This window comes from Pithys albifrons, chromosome 31 (assembly GCF_047495875.1).
Source record: "Pithys albifrons albifrons isolate INPA30051 chromosome 31, PitAlb_v1, whole genome shotgun sequence".
Classification (NCBI taxonomy): Eukaryota; Metazoa; Chordata; class Aves; order Passeriformes; family Thamnophilidae; genus Pithys; species Pithys albifrons.
The window spans coordinates 1,422,456-1,438,002 of NC_092488.1; the positions used below are offsets into that span (position 1 = coordinate 1,422,456).

Here is a 15,547-nt window from a genome sequence, read left to right on the forward strand (position 1 = left end):
CAGACGGGATCCATCCCAGGAACATGAGGGAGCTGGCAGAAGAGCTTGCCAAGCCACTCTCCATCATCTTCCAACAGTCCTGGCTCTCTGGGGAGGTCCCAGATGATTGGAAGTTGGCAAATGTCACCCCAATCCACAAAAAGGGCTGCAAGGCTCACCCTGGCAACTCCAGGCCTGTCAGCCTGACCTCCGTACCTGGCAGGGTTATGGAGCAGATCATCCTGAGTGCAATCACACAGCACCTTCAGGATGGACAAGGGATCAGACCCAGCCAGCAGGGGTTTAGGAGGGGCAGGTCCTGTCTGACCAACCAGATCTCTTTTTACGATCAGGTGACCCACCTGGTGGAGGAGGGGAAGGCTGTGGATGTGTCTATCTGGACTTCAGCAAGGCCTTTGACACTGTCTCCCATAATATACTCCTGGAAAAGCTGGTAGCCCATGGCTTGGACAAGTGTGCCCTCTGCTGGGTTAGGAGCTGGCTGGAGGGCCGGGCCCAGAGAGTGCTGGTGAGCGGAGCTGCATCCAGCTGGGGCCGGTCACCAGTGGTGTTCCCCAGGGGTCTGTGTTGGGTGCAGTCCTGTTTAACATCTTTATTGAAGATTTAGATGAGGGGATTGAGTCCATCATCAGCAAATTTGCTGATGACCCCAAGTTGGGAGGGAGTGTCGACCTGCTGGAAGGCAGGAGGGCTCTGCAGAGGGATCTGGAGAGACTTGAGAGATGGGCTGATTCCAATGGGATGAAGTTCAATAAGGCCAAGTGCAGGTCCTGCCCTTTGGCCACAACAACCCCCTGCAGCGCTCCAGGCTGGGCACAGAGTGGCTGGAGAGCAGCCAGGCAGAGGGACCTGGGGATACTAATTGACAGGAAGCTCAACCTGAGCCAACAGTGTGCCCAGGGGGCCAAGAAGGCCAATGGGATCCTGGCCTGGATCAAAAATAGCGTGGCCAGCAGGCCCAGGGCTGTGATCCTTCTCCTGTACTCTGCATTGGTGACGCCACATCTTGAGTGTTGTGTTCAGTTCTGGTCCCCTCAGTTCAGGAAAGATATTGAGGTGCTGGAGCGAGTCCAGAGAAGAGCAACAAGGCTGGAGAAGGGACTGGAACACAAGCCCTATGGGGAGAGGCTGAGGGAGCTGGGGGTGTTTAGACTGGAGAAGAGGAGGCTCAGAGGTGACCTCATTGCTGTCTATAACTACCTGAAGGGAAGTTATAGCCAGGTGGGGGTTGGTCTCTTCTCCCAGGCACTCAGCAATAGGACAAGGGGGCACGATGGGCTCAAGCTCTGCCAGGGGAAATTTAACTTGGACATCAGAAAAAAATTCTTTACAGAGAGAGTGCTCAGGCATTGGAATGGGCTGCCCAGAGAGGTGGTGTATTCACCATCCCTAAAGATTTTTAAACGCAGATTGGACGTGGCGCTGAGTGCCATGATCTGGGAAATGGACTGGAGTTGGACCAAGGGTTGGACTTGATGATCTCGGAGGTCTTTTCCAACCCAATCGATTCTATGATTCTATGAGGATCTGTGGTGTCACAATGTCCCCTTTGGTTCCATGAGGTTCTGTGGTGTCACAATGTCCCTTTGGTTCCATGAGGTTCTGTGGTGTCACAATGTCCCTTTGGTTCCATGAGGTTCTTTGGTGTCACAATGTCCCTTTGGTTCCATGAGGTTCCACACTGCACTTGCAGGAACACACATGGGTGGATGTTGCCCCACCTGCAGAGCTGCCTCCAGCTCTGGGGTCCCAGCACAGCAAGGACATGGAGCTGTTGGAGAGAGTCCAGAAGAGACCACCAGGATGATCAGAGGGATGGAGCAGCTCTGCCATGAGGAAATGCTGAGAGAACTGGGATTGTTCAACATGGAGAAGAGAAGGCCATGGGGTGACCTAATTGTGTCCTTCCAGGACCTGAAGGGACCCAACAAGAAAGATGGAGAGAGACTATTTACATGGGCCTTGAGTGACAAGAACAAGAGGGAATGGCTTCACACAGATAGATAAAGTAAACAATTTATAAATGGCAGAGGAACTGGACTTCACCAACAATCATGAAGTTTATAGTGAAGACCTTTTATTACACAAAGCACACAGTTTATATAGGGTTAGGACTAGAGCTTATTGGCTAAAAGAGTTAACACACCACCACGCCAGATACTTCAATTGGCTAAAGCCTCTCTCTCACAAGTCCCATGTTTATATTATTTCATCCTGGCTGTTTTCGTGCCCCTGCAGAGTCCTGTGAATTCCTACTATGTGAATTCTTGGGGAGTAACCTCCTCCCTATCAGCCAGCAGCAGCTGAGCTCCTTGCTGCCTCTGGCTGATAGCTCAGTCTCACAGGGTTTTCTATAGATCTGAATTGCTCACTTTTGATTTTACTGTAACAACAGATAGAAGGAAGGAATAGATGAGATATTGGGAAGAAATTCTTTATGTTAAGGGTGGTGAGTGCCTGGCACAGGTTGGTCAGAGGAGTTCTGGCTCCCCCATCCCTGGAAGTTGGTCAAGGCCAGGTTGATTGCAGTGCTGAGAAACCTGGTCTGGTGGAAGGTGTCCCTGTCCATGGCAAGGGCTTGGAATGAGATGCTCTTTAAGGTCTCTCCCAAACCAATCCATTCTGTGATTCTGTGACTGGTGGGGGATGTCATGGTCAGGCCCATCTTGGGCACAGGGACACTGAATGGCAGAGTTCTCCATGGTGGGTGAAGGAAAGAGTGGGCAGCAGAACTGACACCTTGGATTGACGGCAGGCAGACTTTGTCCTTTTTGGGAGAATGATTGATGGAATCCCTTGGGAGTCAATCCTGAAGGGCACAGAGGTCCAGGAAGGCTGGAGGTGCTTTAAGAAGGAAATCTCCAATCTCCAGGAGCTCTGTGTGAGGAGTAAGAAGAGGGGGTTCCTTGTGAGTGGGATAACATAGAAGTGAGAGGTTTGGAGATCAGAGCAAGGGGTACCCATTGAAGGATGTTTAATGTTAATTCAAAGTTCTGTTTGAATGTTAATTCAAAGGTCTCTTTGACTGCTCATGATAAATGGGGTTGGGCTTTCAGGGGGGATAGTTTGCCATCTTCAAAGGGTTTTCCATCTAGGTCAGTTAGGCCAAATTGGTGGGAAGGCTGTGAGGCAACGGTCCCAATCAGGGGCTGTTGTCAGGGGTCTGTGGCCGGTGACAGGGACTGAGGGGGGGCCAGTCACACCAATCAGCACCGATGGTGAGTGGGAGGACAAGACAAGCTGGTAACATGGAATCAGCGGGTGGGATGCCAAAGATGGACAAGGGGGGGTTGGGATGAGCCACCCAGAGGGGAGAGAAGGGGCATGGCAGGCAAGAGTATAAATGTCCCAACCCCCCTCCCAGCGTGTGCTCCCCGGTGGCAACACTGTGTCGGGGCACCCTGCGCCTGCACAGCTTGGCCAGTAAAGCCTTTTGTTTTGCTTTTTCAAACCCGTCTCTGAAATTTCTTTGAAACCAGATTTTCTCACACTCTGCCCATGTGCCCTAACACAAGCCAGGGGGCAAAAAGCACATCTTGGTTAAACACAGAACTTAGGCTGGATATCAGGTTAAAAACTGAGAGTGCATCATCTCTTGGACAAGGAACAGAAAACTCAGGGGGACTACATGTGGTGAGGTTGTGTAGGTGGAAAATTTGAAGGGACAAAAACAAACTGGAATTGAATTTGGCCACTGCAGTAAAAGAAAACAAAAGAATGTCTCTTAATCAATGGTCAGCAAAAGGAGGGCTCAGGAGAGTCTCCACCCTTTGCTGGATGCAGAGGGCAGGACAGTGTTGGGGGAGGAGGAAAATTTGAGAAACTTAAGGCCTTCCTTGCCTCAGTCTTTATCTTCCAACCTACTTGTCCTCAGGATACCCAGGTCCCAGATCTGAAATTTGGGGATGGGAAGCTGAGTGAAGCCCCCACAATCCAAAAGGAAGTTCAATTGTGAGTGACTTGCTCTGCCAATGAGACCCTCACAAGTCCCAGGGCCCAGATGGGATGCACCTCAGTCTCTGGAAGTGCTCAGATGGTGTCAGGATATGGCTTTTGAAATGGATTTAGGGGTGTTTATGGTGGTGCTGGTCTGACAGTTGGACTAGGAGATCTTGAAGGTCTCTCTCAACCTTGATGATTCTGTGACTCTCTAACCTGTCATCAATGTTTCCAGGTTTGTGCTCCAACAAAATCATGGGGATGTTTTCTCAGCAGTGTCCCTCAGCGGGACCCATTAGCACTACAAGAAACTTCACAGTTCGAATCTCACTTTGGCTTCTCAAGAGGTTTCTGCAATTTACCTCAGGGACTGAAGTTCAGGGACTCAGCACCAAACCCCCCAGAGGGTCATGAAATGCCCTGGGCTGTTGCTGTGCTGCTGAGCTGGGCCGGGCTCCTGGCACACAGGGAGCTCCTGGCAAGCGGGCAGTGCTGCAGAGAGACAGCTCTGCCCAGGAGCAGCTCCTGTGCACAGCCCAGCAGGGCTCAGGGCACTGCCTGCAGCCACCCAGGGCACAGCAGAGAAGGGACAGAGGTGAGAGGCAGCCTGGGCTGGGAGGTGACTGAGCTCTCACTACAGGAAAAACCTTAACAGGATTTGAATGTAGGAAAGTTAAACTTCCCTTCCTGCAGGGATCTCCTAAAGCTGGCACATCCCACAGCATCTGGGATCTTTCAGAAGGACTCTCACAGTTCATCTAGTGGAGAGGAGGTGGCCATATGGCAGAGCAGGGCAGGACCTGCAGGCAGCAAAGGGCAGACAAGAGAAATAAGAAAGAGGTTAGAGAGATCCTGGCATAGGAGGAGAGGTGAGAGCTCATCAGGGGAGAAACCTTCACAGACCATTGCCATGGTAAGTCTCTGGCTGCAGAGCAGTGCAGGTGAGTTTCTGGAAGTGTCTCTTCCACCTGCCAAATGCCACCACTGACAGGACCTGTCAGGAAGGCTGTCCTGGATTTCCTGGTGTGCAGCAGGAGAACATGACTAAAAATGACTTGCCTGCTGCACCATCAGAGGCACAGGGCAAGAAATTTCCCTTCTCCCAGGAATGGTTGTGGAGTCTGAGAGTGCCCAGGGTTGTGGTGCAGAGCAGGGTCCTGCAGCCCAGGGCTCTGTGTGCTGGGGCAGGGACTCTGCTGCTGCCAGGGTCAGCTCAGCCCGGCCAAGGAGCTCCCCAGGGCCCTGCAGGGAGAAGGTTTGGGTGGGAGGAGTGAGCCCCTCATGGCAGGGCAGGGATGAGCAGGGCAGGGATGAGCAGGGCAGGGCAGGTCCTTCAGCTGCAATGGCTCTGGGCTTGTCTCAGCTTCAGCTCCACCTCCTGCCATTTCCAAGGACACTTCTCAGGAAGCACATCCACTCGGAACACCTTCCCCTCTTCAGCCACATCAGCTTGTCTGGGATCTGCTCTTCAGCCCCTGCACATGCAGAGCTGCCCCTGGGCAGTGGGGTGGGCATGGGCTGTGTGAGCACTGGAGGGAGCTGAGCCGGGCACAGGGAGGCAGCTGCTGGCAGGAACAGCTCCTCAAAGCAGAGACAGGCAGGGAGTGAGAGGGAACTGCTGCCACAAATGCTGGGGAGGGGCATGTGGGCACCTCCCTGCTGTCCCTGTGGCACAGACACCTCCCTCTGATCAGCTCCTCCCTGTGCTATTTGCCCAGCCAAAGCAGAGTCCCTGCCCTCAGGCCCATGGGGGCTCAGGTGTGCATTGCCCTGCAGCAGCAGAGCTCAGGAAAGGACAAGACTTTGATTTCCATCTGTCCCTCCCCCCTTGGCAGGAGCATTGTGGCATTTCACTGCCATCCTCAGTGTCCTGTGCTGTCCTTGTTCTCACCATTGCCTTTTTTTGAGCCATTGTGGGGGATTGGGAGTTGAAGGTCCAGTTCCTGTCCAGACACAAAACTTTTGGGTCCTGCTGTGGGGATGTGTATGGGGCAGCAATGATCCCAAGTCCCCTCCATGCTACTTCAGGACATTCAGCTGATTCCCTGGGTGTCCTGCAGGGCTGCAGGGTGCCCTCCAGAAGGGCACAGCTCTCCCTCAGTATCTCTGTGCTGCCTTGGATCCCCATGGAAAACCCCTCAGTGCTAAATCCATGGAAATGCTGCTTGGCAACTGCAATGATTGCTCAGTGTTACAGTCTGGGAGGGGAGAGATGGAAAAAGGTGAGGAGCTTGTTATTCTGCCATTTGGCCCTGGAGTCCTGGATTCCTCTGCTCTCAGCAGTGTGCAGTTTTGTTTTAGGAGAACAGTGGAGTTTGATGCTCATCCAGCTCAGAGCTTCCAGCACAGGGGAGCTGAGAACAGCACTGGTGGGCAGAGCAGCTCTTCTCTCTGCATTAAGGGACCTTTCTTTCCCCCTCAGGACCCAAAGGACTTGATCTGCAGTGCAGTAGGAATGTCAGCGATTTCAAACACCCACAACCACTGATAACTCTGGTGGGTGCAACTGAATCAAGAAACACAAAGAATCCTTTCAGATCAATTTTTCATTTGTGCAAAATTTGAAGATCTCTTTGATGTATCACAAGTCCATTGAATTTGTGATCACCCTGCATTTCATGTTCCCTCTCTCTGCAGAGCAAGGACCTCTCAGGAGCCCATTGCAGGGTCCCTGCTCCCAATGCCCCCATCAGCCAGCAAATCCCAGAGTTCAGGGGAAGGGATGCAGAGAGATCTTCTTCAAGAGACACCCTGAGTGTGCAGTTGTCATGAGAAAAGCAACGTGTTCTGCTAATAAAGTCTGGCCTAGCTAATTCCTCCTGCCTATTCCTCCTCAACAGATAACCATACCCTGAGGTAGCAAATGTCCAACAGCAGCTCCATCAGCCACTTCCTCCTCCTGCCATTGGCAGACACGCGGCAGCTGCAGCTCCTGCTCTTGTGGCTCTTCCTGGGCATCTCCTTCGCTGCCCTCCTGGGCAACGGCCTCATCATCAGCGCCGTAGCCTCTGACCACCACCTGCACACCCCCATGCACTTCTTCCTGCTCAACCTGTCCTTCACAGACCTGGGCTGCATCTGCACCACTGTCCCCAAAGCCATGCACAACTCCCTCTGGGGCACCAGGGACATCTCCTATGCAGGATGTGTTGCCCAGGTCTTCTTGCTTCTCTTCTTCCTTGTGACAGAATTTTCTCTCCTCACCATCATGTGCTACGACCGCTACGTTGCCATCTGCAAACCCCTGCACTACGGGACCCTCCTGGGCAGCAGAGCTTGTGCCCACATGGCAGCAGCTGACTGGGCCACTGCATTTCTCTACTTTCTGCTGCACACAGCCAATACATTTTCCCTGCCCCTGTGCCATGGCAATGCCCTGGGCCAGTTCTTCTGTGAAATCCCCCACATCTTCAAGCTCTCCTGCTCAAACTCCAACCTCAGGGAACTTGGTCTTCTCACTTTTGGTGCTTTTCTCTTTTTTGGATGTTTCATTTTCATTCTTTTCTCCTATGTGCAGATCTCCAGGTTTTTCTTGGTGGCCCATGGGTTCCTTTTGCCAGAATGTTGTCCTCAATGAAATAAATTATTTTATTCATCTTCTTATCTAATTCAATATCTAGTTCATTAATTTGACTCGTTAAATCTCTAATGCAGTAATTGTGCCATCTCTATATTTAAAGAAAATAAACTCTCTTGCAGTAGCCTTGCTCCTCTGACATTTTTCCTTTGAGGCTTTCAGGGAGCTACTTGGCAGTTTCAGCTGTGCAGAGAAGAGTCCCAGCACAGCAGCTCTGCCAGGGAGCACCAGCACTGACAGGGAGCACCAGCACTGACAGGGAGCACCAGCACTGACAGGAAACACCAGCACTGACAGGAAACACCAGCACTGCCAGGGAGCACCAGCACTGACAGGGAGCACCAGCACTGACAGGAAACACCAGCACTGACAGGGAGCACCAGCACTGACAGGGAGCACCAGCACTGGGCCTTTTCTGAACTGGTCTCTTTGCACTTGGACACTCTCCTGCAGAGCCCCTGTGTTGGACTCAGGCCTTGGTCCTCTGCCAGCTGGGACACAGACCTGCTGCCTGTTCATCCTGGGATCACAGGCAGGGACAGGCCATGGGCACTGCTGGGACACAGCTGGGCTCCACAACAGCAGCTCCATCAGGAAAGGGGGTCTCCTTAGCTCAAGACATGAAGTCTTGGGGTTTTTTGCAAAGTCACTCACAAGAACATGCCAAGGGATAGACTCTATAGAGGCTCCTTGTTTTGCTTGTTCTCCAGGGGCTCATTGTGCTGAGATCAGGGTCCCAGTCTGGCCTTCAAGGGACTGACATCAGCTTCAGGTTCTACATGTGTGTGGGCAGTGCCCAAGCAGGTGGAGAATGGTCTGTGATTAATGTTTCTGTGGCTATAGAGAATGTGACAGAGCTGGTTGCAGGTGAATGTTTAACTGAACCAACTTGGGAGCTGCCAGGAGAACACAGGGGACCTGCAGGGACAGTGTGTGCCAGGGATCAGCAATAAATGGAGCCCAGTGAGCACAGGCCTGTCCAGGGTCATGTCACCCAGAGATAATACTCTAACTATGGGTGTGAGCCAAGAAGCAGAACCCTGTAACTGCAGGAGCTACAGCAGGCACAGGGAAAATGATCTGCTGAGTGTTCCGTGTTACCCTCAGTGAACACACTACTACTACCCATGTTAACAGTACTGGCAATAAAAGATGGAACTATAACAAATAAACCCCACAAGAGGAACACGTGGTGCACAACACCATTGCTCCACTGCTCACCCCTCAGTGCCCAATGCCCAGCCCAGCCCAGGCAGAGCTCAGCCCTTCCTGACCAACCCCCCATTAACACCCTGAGCACGGCCCTCCATCAAAGGGAACATCCCTTGGGCCAGTTGGGCTCAGCTGTCCTGGCCCTGCTCCCTCCCACCTTCCTGTGACCCTGAGGAGATCATTGGAGGCCACGATTGCACAAACATCTCACAGTCTCAGTGTGGAAAGAAAAACCTAAAATACCTTGAAAACCATGAAGGATCTTGAAGCAATAAAGAGCCCTTCTCAGTGCCAATACTGACAAAGCTTCTCAAGGGACTAAATAAAGCAGATCACTGGGGGCCATGATTGCACAAACCCCTGACAGACTCCAAGTCAAAAACAAAACACAAAGCACTTGGAAAAACCTGTCATCCCTTGGAGCCCTGACAGCCTCCCCAGGGACTGGTCCCAGCAGATCCTTGGAGGCCACCATTGCAGGGAGGCAAAGGCTCTGGGCAGCAGCTCAGGTGCTGAGCAAAGCCTGGCTTGGCTGGAGGCAGCAGAAAGGCCCAGCCCTGACCCCCAGCCCCAGGGAAGGCACATCCTGTCCCTCACGCCTTGCTCAGAGCTCTGCTGGGGGCACTGGCATGGGGGGTGATGCTGAGGGAAGGACAAGGGGGTGAGAGTGCCCAGCCTTCCTGGGGCTGTGCCAGGAGGCCACGAGGCCCCAGAGCCTCAGCACAACAGGTCTGCTCACAGTCTTGGTGGCACAGACGATGCTGTGCCCAAGGGGACAAAGACTTGGGATCTCTTGCATTCTGGCCCAGTCACTTGATGTCCCTCTGTGAAGGAACAAACCACCTCTGAGAGGTGCTGGGAATGGTCATTTGGAGGGGCTGGTCTGTGATGAGTGTCCTGGAGCACCTTGAGCAGGTGTCCAGAAAACAAGGCCAGTCTGGGCCAGTCTCAATGTGAGGCTTTTCCCACTTCTCCCGTGCTAACTCAGCTCAGCCTTTAATACAGAACACTTCTCACATCACCCTGCCACTCCACACATCCAGAGGGTTCTGCACTCCTGTGCCCTGATGCCATCAGTGTGCACTGTGCACCAGTGTCTACTAAAGCTTTACACCTCTGTGCCAGGCCATTGAATCCACACAGTCCAGTGTGCCTGGTCATCCCTTTCCTCCTCCTGGCCAAAGGCAGGGACCCGCTATTCCTGTTTCTCCCCAGAGGATTCCCTGTCTGACCTCTGTGATGCCAGACCAGCAGTCCCCTCACCAGGATCAACAGAGGTGGTTTCAGTCCTTTTACATCTGGGAGATCCCTGATTGTCTTCTTGTGCCTCTGCAGCAACTACATGGACATCCTTCTTGGGTGACCCCTTCTCACAAGTTTCTTCCCTCTCACTTCACCTCCATGGGCTCCCAGCTCAAAGGTGGGTTCACCTTCCCACTTCCTCATGTCTCCCCCAGTTACACAAAAAGAACCAGAGTTCACCACGTGGCCTGTGCTTGGGGCTCCTTTTCCCTCTGGCTGGGCCAGGGGGGAAATGATCTCCTGGGGTGCCCCTGAGAGCTGGGGTGCTGGCCTGTGGGGATGAGGAATGGCCAGAGTTTCTCCCACATTTCTGATCCAGGAGGATGCCACCTCTACAGCTGGTGTATCCATCTGGGGGGAATACAATGCTGCCAGGCTGCTGGAATATGATGCAGGGGCTCTTTGAACCACTTTCCTCCACATGGCCATTGTGCAAGGAACATCCTCTGAGTCTTTAAGGCATTATTACCTTTTAGGTCACTATAGATGATTTCCAGCACTGCTAATTCTATCAAGTGCTGGATACCTTCATCTGCATTGCTCCACTTTCTTGGGGAGTTCACAAAATATCCTTTAAAAGGGATCTCTTGCCCTCACACTTGAGAAGAACTGTCTCTAGAGACTGCAACCCAAATTTCTCTTCCTTTTCCAATTCTTTCAATTTTCTAATCTCTAGCAAGGGATCCCAGCTGTTGGGCTTCATGACCTTCCAACTGCTCACTATCAGCCTCGTTATCCCAGCATCAAAGCAGTAAGGTAGGAATCCATTCACCTGGCTGGCAACTGGAAACTTTTCACAAGTCTCAAAGTTCTTATGAGTTCCTGGACTGAGTAACTTTGGTTTTCTCTTTGATTTATCCAAGTCCTTTCAAATGTTAATGGACTGGCTTCTTGATCTCCTTTCTCCTTCTCCTTCTTCTTTTCCTTCTCCTTCTTCTGTTTCTGCTTCCTCCCTTACTAACTGATGACATGGACCTGTAGCTCACCTTCACCATTTTTTCTTCTCACTACTGGGGCAATTACTGTAGTTGTGGTTTGAGTCCCTGTCTCAGCCACAGTGTCCTCCCATGCAATTTGGTCCCTGCCTCTCCCACAGTCCTCTGAGAGTGCTGAGCTGGGGCTCCAGAGGCCCAGGCCAGGCCCCAGCACAGGGTGAGAAGCTGCTGGGTTTCCCTGGGGTAGGCAAGGCAGCTTCCATCAGGTGATACATCAGTTTGTCAGGGTTGATTACCTGTTCAGGTGTGAAGTCCCAGGTGACAGGAAGTGTCAATTGCCCGAGGAACCTGCCCAAATCCTCCCACACAACCTGCTCCCCAGGAACTGCTCACCTCAGGCCACATTTCATTACCTAAATTTTGTTTTCGGTTGCAGCAGGATAACATGAGATTCCAAGAACTCCATGGTGTGCCAAGAGTATTAGTAACAGTATTAAACACCTGAAACAAGGATGGGCGAGGACCGTGGGAGCCTTTAATGATAAAACCATTCCTATCACTCTCAGGCAGATTTCACCTTCAGGGAGAGGAAGGTCTATTCCTCCATCATCCCCAGAAGATGCTCCCCCAGCAGGACAAGGCCATCAGTGTGAGGGCAAAGCACAGAGCCCTTGTTTGTATTGGTGTGTTCCCAAACTCAGCACAAGGAAGAGATGAGCAGCACAGCTGACAAACTCAAAATTGTGTGTCCCACACAGGAGCTTTGCTACTTGGTAACTATTATTACTGTAGCCTCCAATATATATGTTTCTATATATGTACATATATGCACATATATATGTGTGTGTGTGTGTATAAATGTGTCTTTGTCTCGCCTCACACTGAGGCACCAAAAAGATTGTGGTGGGTTGACTTTGGCTGAACACCACGGACTCATCAAGCTGCTCTATCACTGCCCTTCCCAGCCAGGCAGGGGAGAGAGAATAAGGTAGAGAATGACTTGTGGGATTGGATAAGCAGTTCACTAAAATAAAAGGCAAAGTTTGCACACTCCACAAGCGAAGAAGAAAATAAGAAGGTTTATTCCCCACTTCCCCTTAGTGAGCAATGTCTGGCCACTTCCAAGGAAGCAGGGCCATAACACATCTACTGGTTGCTCAGCAGGCAAATATTGTAAAGAACGAATACCCTCCCCTTCCTCTTCCTTTCCTCAGCTTTTATATCTAAACTGATGTCACAGAGTCTGGAATATCCCTTTGGTCAGTCTGGCTCTGCTGGCCTGGTTGCAACCCCTCCTAGGATCTTGCCCTTCATTGCAGGGGGAGAAATGTTGCAGTGCTGATGCTGTGCCAGCCCTGCTCAGCAGCAGCCAGAACACTGCTCTGCTCTCAACACCTTTGCAGCTCCCATTGCAAAGCACAGCACTGGGAGGGCTGCTGTGGGGAATGAACTCCAGCTCAGGCAGAGCCAGTGCAGGTTCCATGAGTTTCTGCATTGTCTCAAGGTTTTTAGATCCATGAGTCTCTTCTAGTTTCTCAGTGGGGCCCTCATTCCACAAAGGTCTAAACTGTGACAATGGCTCTTTGATTCCATGAGGTTCCACAGTATTCCATGGCTCCTCTGGTTCCATGAGGCCCTGCAGTGTCACAAATGGCCCCTTGATTCCATGGGGGTCCTCAGTGTCACAGTGACCCCATTGATGCCATGAAATCCCACAGTGTCCCAGGCTTCCTTTGCTTTCATAAGGCCCTGCAATGTCACAATGGCCCCTTGATTCCATGAGGTTCCATTGTGTCCCAGGGTTCCTTTGGCTCTGTTAGGCTCTGCATTGTGACAATGGCCCCAGGATTCCATGAGGTTCCTCAGTGTCCAAGGCTCCCTTTTTTTCCATGAGTTTCTGCAGTGCCCTGAAGTCCCTTTGGGACTATGAGGCTCTGCACTATTACAGGCCTTTAAACTTGATATCAGGCAGGAGGGCACAATATCAGGCTTGTCCCTGGAAAACTGTGGCATAATAGGAAAAAGTTAAAGGACAGGGGTTACCTGTGAGGGCCCTTTGTGCTGACACTGGCATGGACCAGCCACACTGGGGCACACCTGATGTCTGACAGAGATGGGACAGGCACTTCTGGGATAGTAGAAGCCAACAAGGAAATATTGGAGAAAGTCCCTCAGAGCCAAAGGAGGCTTAAGAGGGAACAGCTGCATCAAGCACAAGCAGCCAACCTTGTTCAGGTGGAAGCAAGGAATACCCAGGAGTTGGAAGTGGGCTCAGGGTACTTGGAATGAATGCAGAGAGGTGGTCAGGATATGTAGAAAGGAGACAAGGAAGGCCAATGCCCATCTGGAATTAAATGTGGCCAAAGATGTCAAGCACAACAAGGAAAGTTTCTTCAAATATATTAATAGCAAAAGGGAAACGAAGGATCCTGTGGGCTCATTTCTAAGTGGAGAGGAGACCTTGGAAATAGAGGATGAAGAGGCTCAACAACTCCAACTCTCACAGCCTGTCTCCACCAGAGAGGTGCTCCAGCCCTCTGATCATCTTGCTGGCCTCCCCTGAAACTGCTCCAACAGGTCCGTGTCTTCCATGTGATGAGGACCCTCTGGAGCTACATGAGATGCAGGGGCTGGCAGGGAAATCACCAAAAGTGATTCCCATTCAGAGCAGGTGCATTACAGAGACAGAGAGGTGCCCAGAGCTGGAAGCAGCACTGCAGGTGGGATGTCAGCTGAGCAGAGCAGAGGGGCAGAACTCACCCTCACCTGCTGCCCATGCTGTGGGATGAGCTCAGGACGCAGGGGGGTTCCAGTCTCTGAGCTCACATTGCTGGGTCACATCCTGCTTTTTATCCACAAGCATCCCCACGTCCTTGTGTGCAGGGCTGCTCTTGATCTCCTCACCCTCAAACCTGTACTGGTATCTGAGAGTATTTTACATCATCTCCCTCCCTTTCTACCCTGTCCTTTCCATCCCAGATCTTGGAAGAGGACACTGGGATTCCAGGCTTCCTGTGCCTCCATTTCCCCTGTGCTCCTAAGGGATGGAGCTCATGAAGCCCTGGCAAGAACCTGTTCCCCAAAGTATTCCCAAAACCCAGATTCCTGAGGGAATGACCCTGTGCTCCTCATCCTTCCAGGCCACATGGAGGGTGTGAAGGGGATTTCCTGTGCAGAGACCCCCAGGAGCCCCCTGGGTGCTCTGCTGATTGTTGGAGTGTGGGTAGAGAGGCACTGGGTGTGCAGAGGCTGGAGAGGGGAGGGGTCAGAGACATGGGAACCCACATGGACATGTGGACACACACATGACCATGGGGACATGCACATGGACACGGGAACACACATGGACAGGGGAACAAACACACAGAAAGACTCAGAGCATTGCTTTGCTGAAGGGGTTTATTGATCATTCCTGGGTGATTGCCAGGGCTGCCAAGGGGTCAGAAGTGTCTTCCAGGGATGATGATCTCCTCATACCACTGGAGAGGGACAGGACATGGGTATCATCAACAGTTCCAATCCTGAAAGGCAGAGCCCAAAAAATCAGCCCCAGTGTCCACTGGGACATGAGAGAGACATTGTCGCTACCCCTTCTGTCTGAAGGGACCTGGAGAAAAGACAGGAATTAAATCCTGACATCAATGTGGCCCCCGGAGTACCTCAGCCTGGGATGCCCTGAAATCTCCCAGAGCCCCTCAGTGCCTTCCTGGTGACACTGGGGGTCTCAGAGCCCCCTGAGTTCAAGGAAATGTGTGGGGGCAGCTCTGTCCAGCTCAGCTGGGACACAGGTCAGGGACAGCCACCTCTGTGTCCATTTGCTGTGCCCAAGATCTCCCCAACCCAGAGGGTTCAGCCATCACCCTGAACCCTCCCAGGCCTATTTCTGGGTGCTGAGGAGCCTCTGATATTTCTCACCTGGAGAGGCATCCAGAGAGGCAACTGAGCATCACTCGCGCAGAAGCTTCACCTGCTCAGCCACAGGGGGCTGTGGGGAAAGGCAGGATTAGAGACACTGGGATGTACTGGGACGTACTGGGATGTACTGTGAAACATTGGGATGGCCTGGAGGGTCGTGGCTATGAGAGGGAAGAGTCTGGGCCCAGCAGGACTCAGGGTACCCACCTCAGACCTCTTCACTCGACCAACATTGACACCTCCCTGTAGAGAGACCATGAGGTGTCACTGGTTCATTCCCACTCCTAGTACATGATGGGGGGGAGAGGGGGGGACTAAACTGCCCCTCCTCTTTCCCACCCTGTGTGTCCCTCAAATCCAGTACTTACCCCAATACATGCAAGTGCACCTGATGCCGTGGTTGGCTGGGGAAGGAGAGCACAGGTTTAAGCAGGATTGGCCCCTGTGGGGCTGTGGGTGACACAGGTGTCCCCAGCCACCCTGGGACTGCCCCCTGGAATAAGGGGGAAAATCCCTTCTGCTCCTCCCAATCCCAAACTGCCCAGTTTCACTTGAGATCCCTGATCCTGCAGGGACCAGGGTGGGGATGGAGACAAGGAGAGCCAGGGAAAATCAGGGTGTCCAAAGAGGATGGGGGTGAGAGGGAGGGGACCAAAAGATGGAGAAC

At 52.3% G+C, this 15,547-nt stretch overlaps 1 long non-coding RNA gene across 1 annotated transcript; it reads left to right on the forward strand.

Moving 5' to 3' along the window:
* Positions 1 to 891: 891 nt before the first annotated feature.
* Positions 892 to 7,640, forward strand: LOC139684043 (uncharacterized). The gene is made up of 2 exons (XR_011699847.1): positions 892 to 6,435; positions 6,577 to 7,640. It is a non-coding gene; the product is annotated as an uncharacterized lncRNA (long non-coding RNA).
* The last annotated feature ends 7,907 nt before the right edge of the window (positions 7,641 to 15,547 follow it).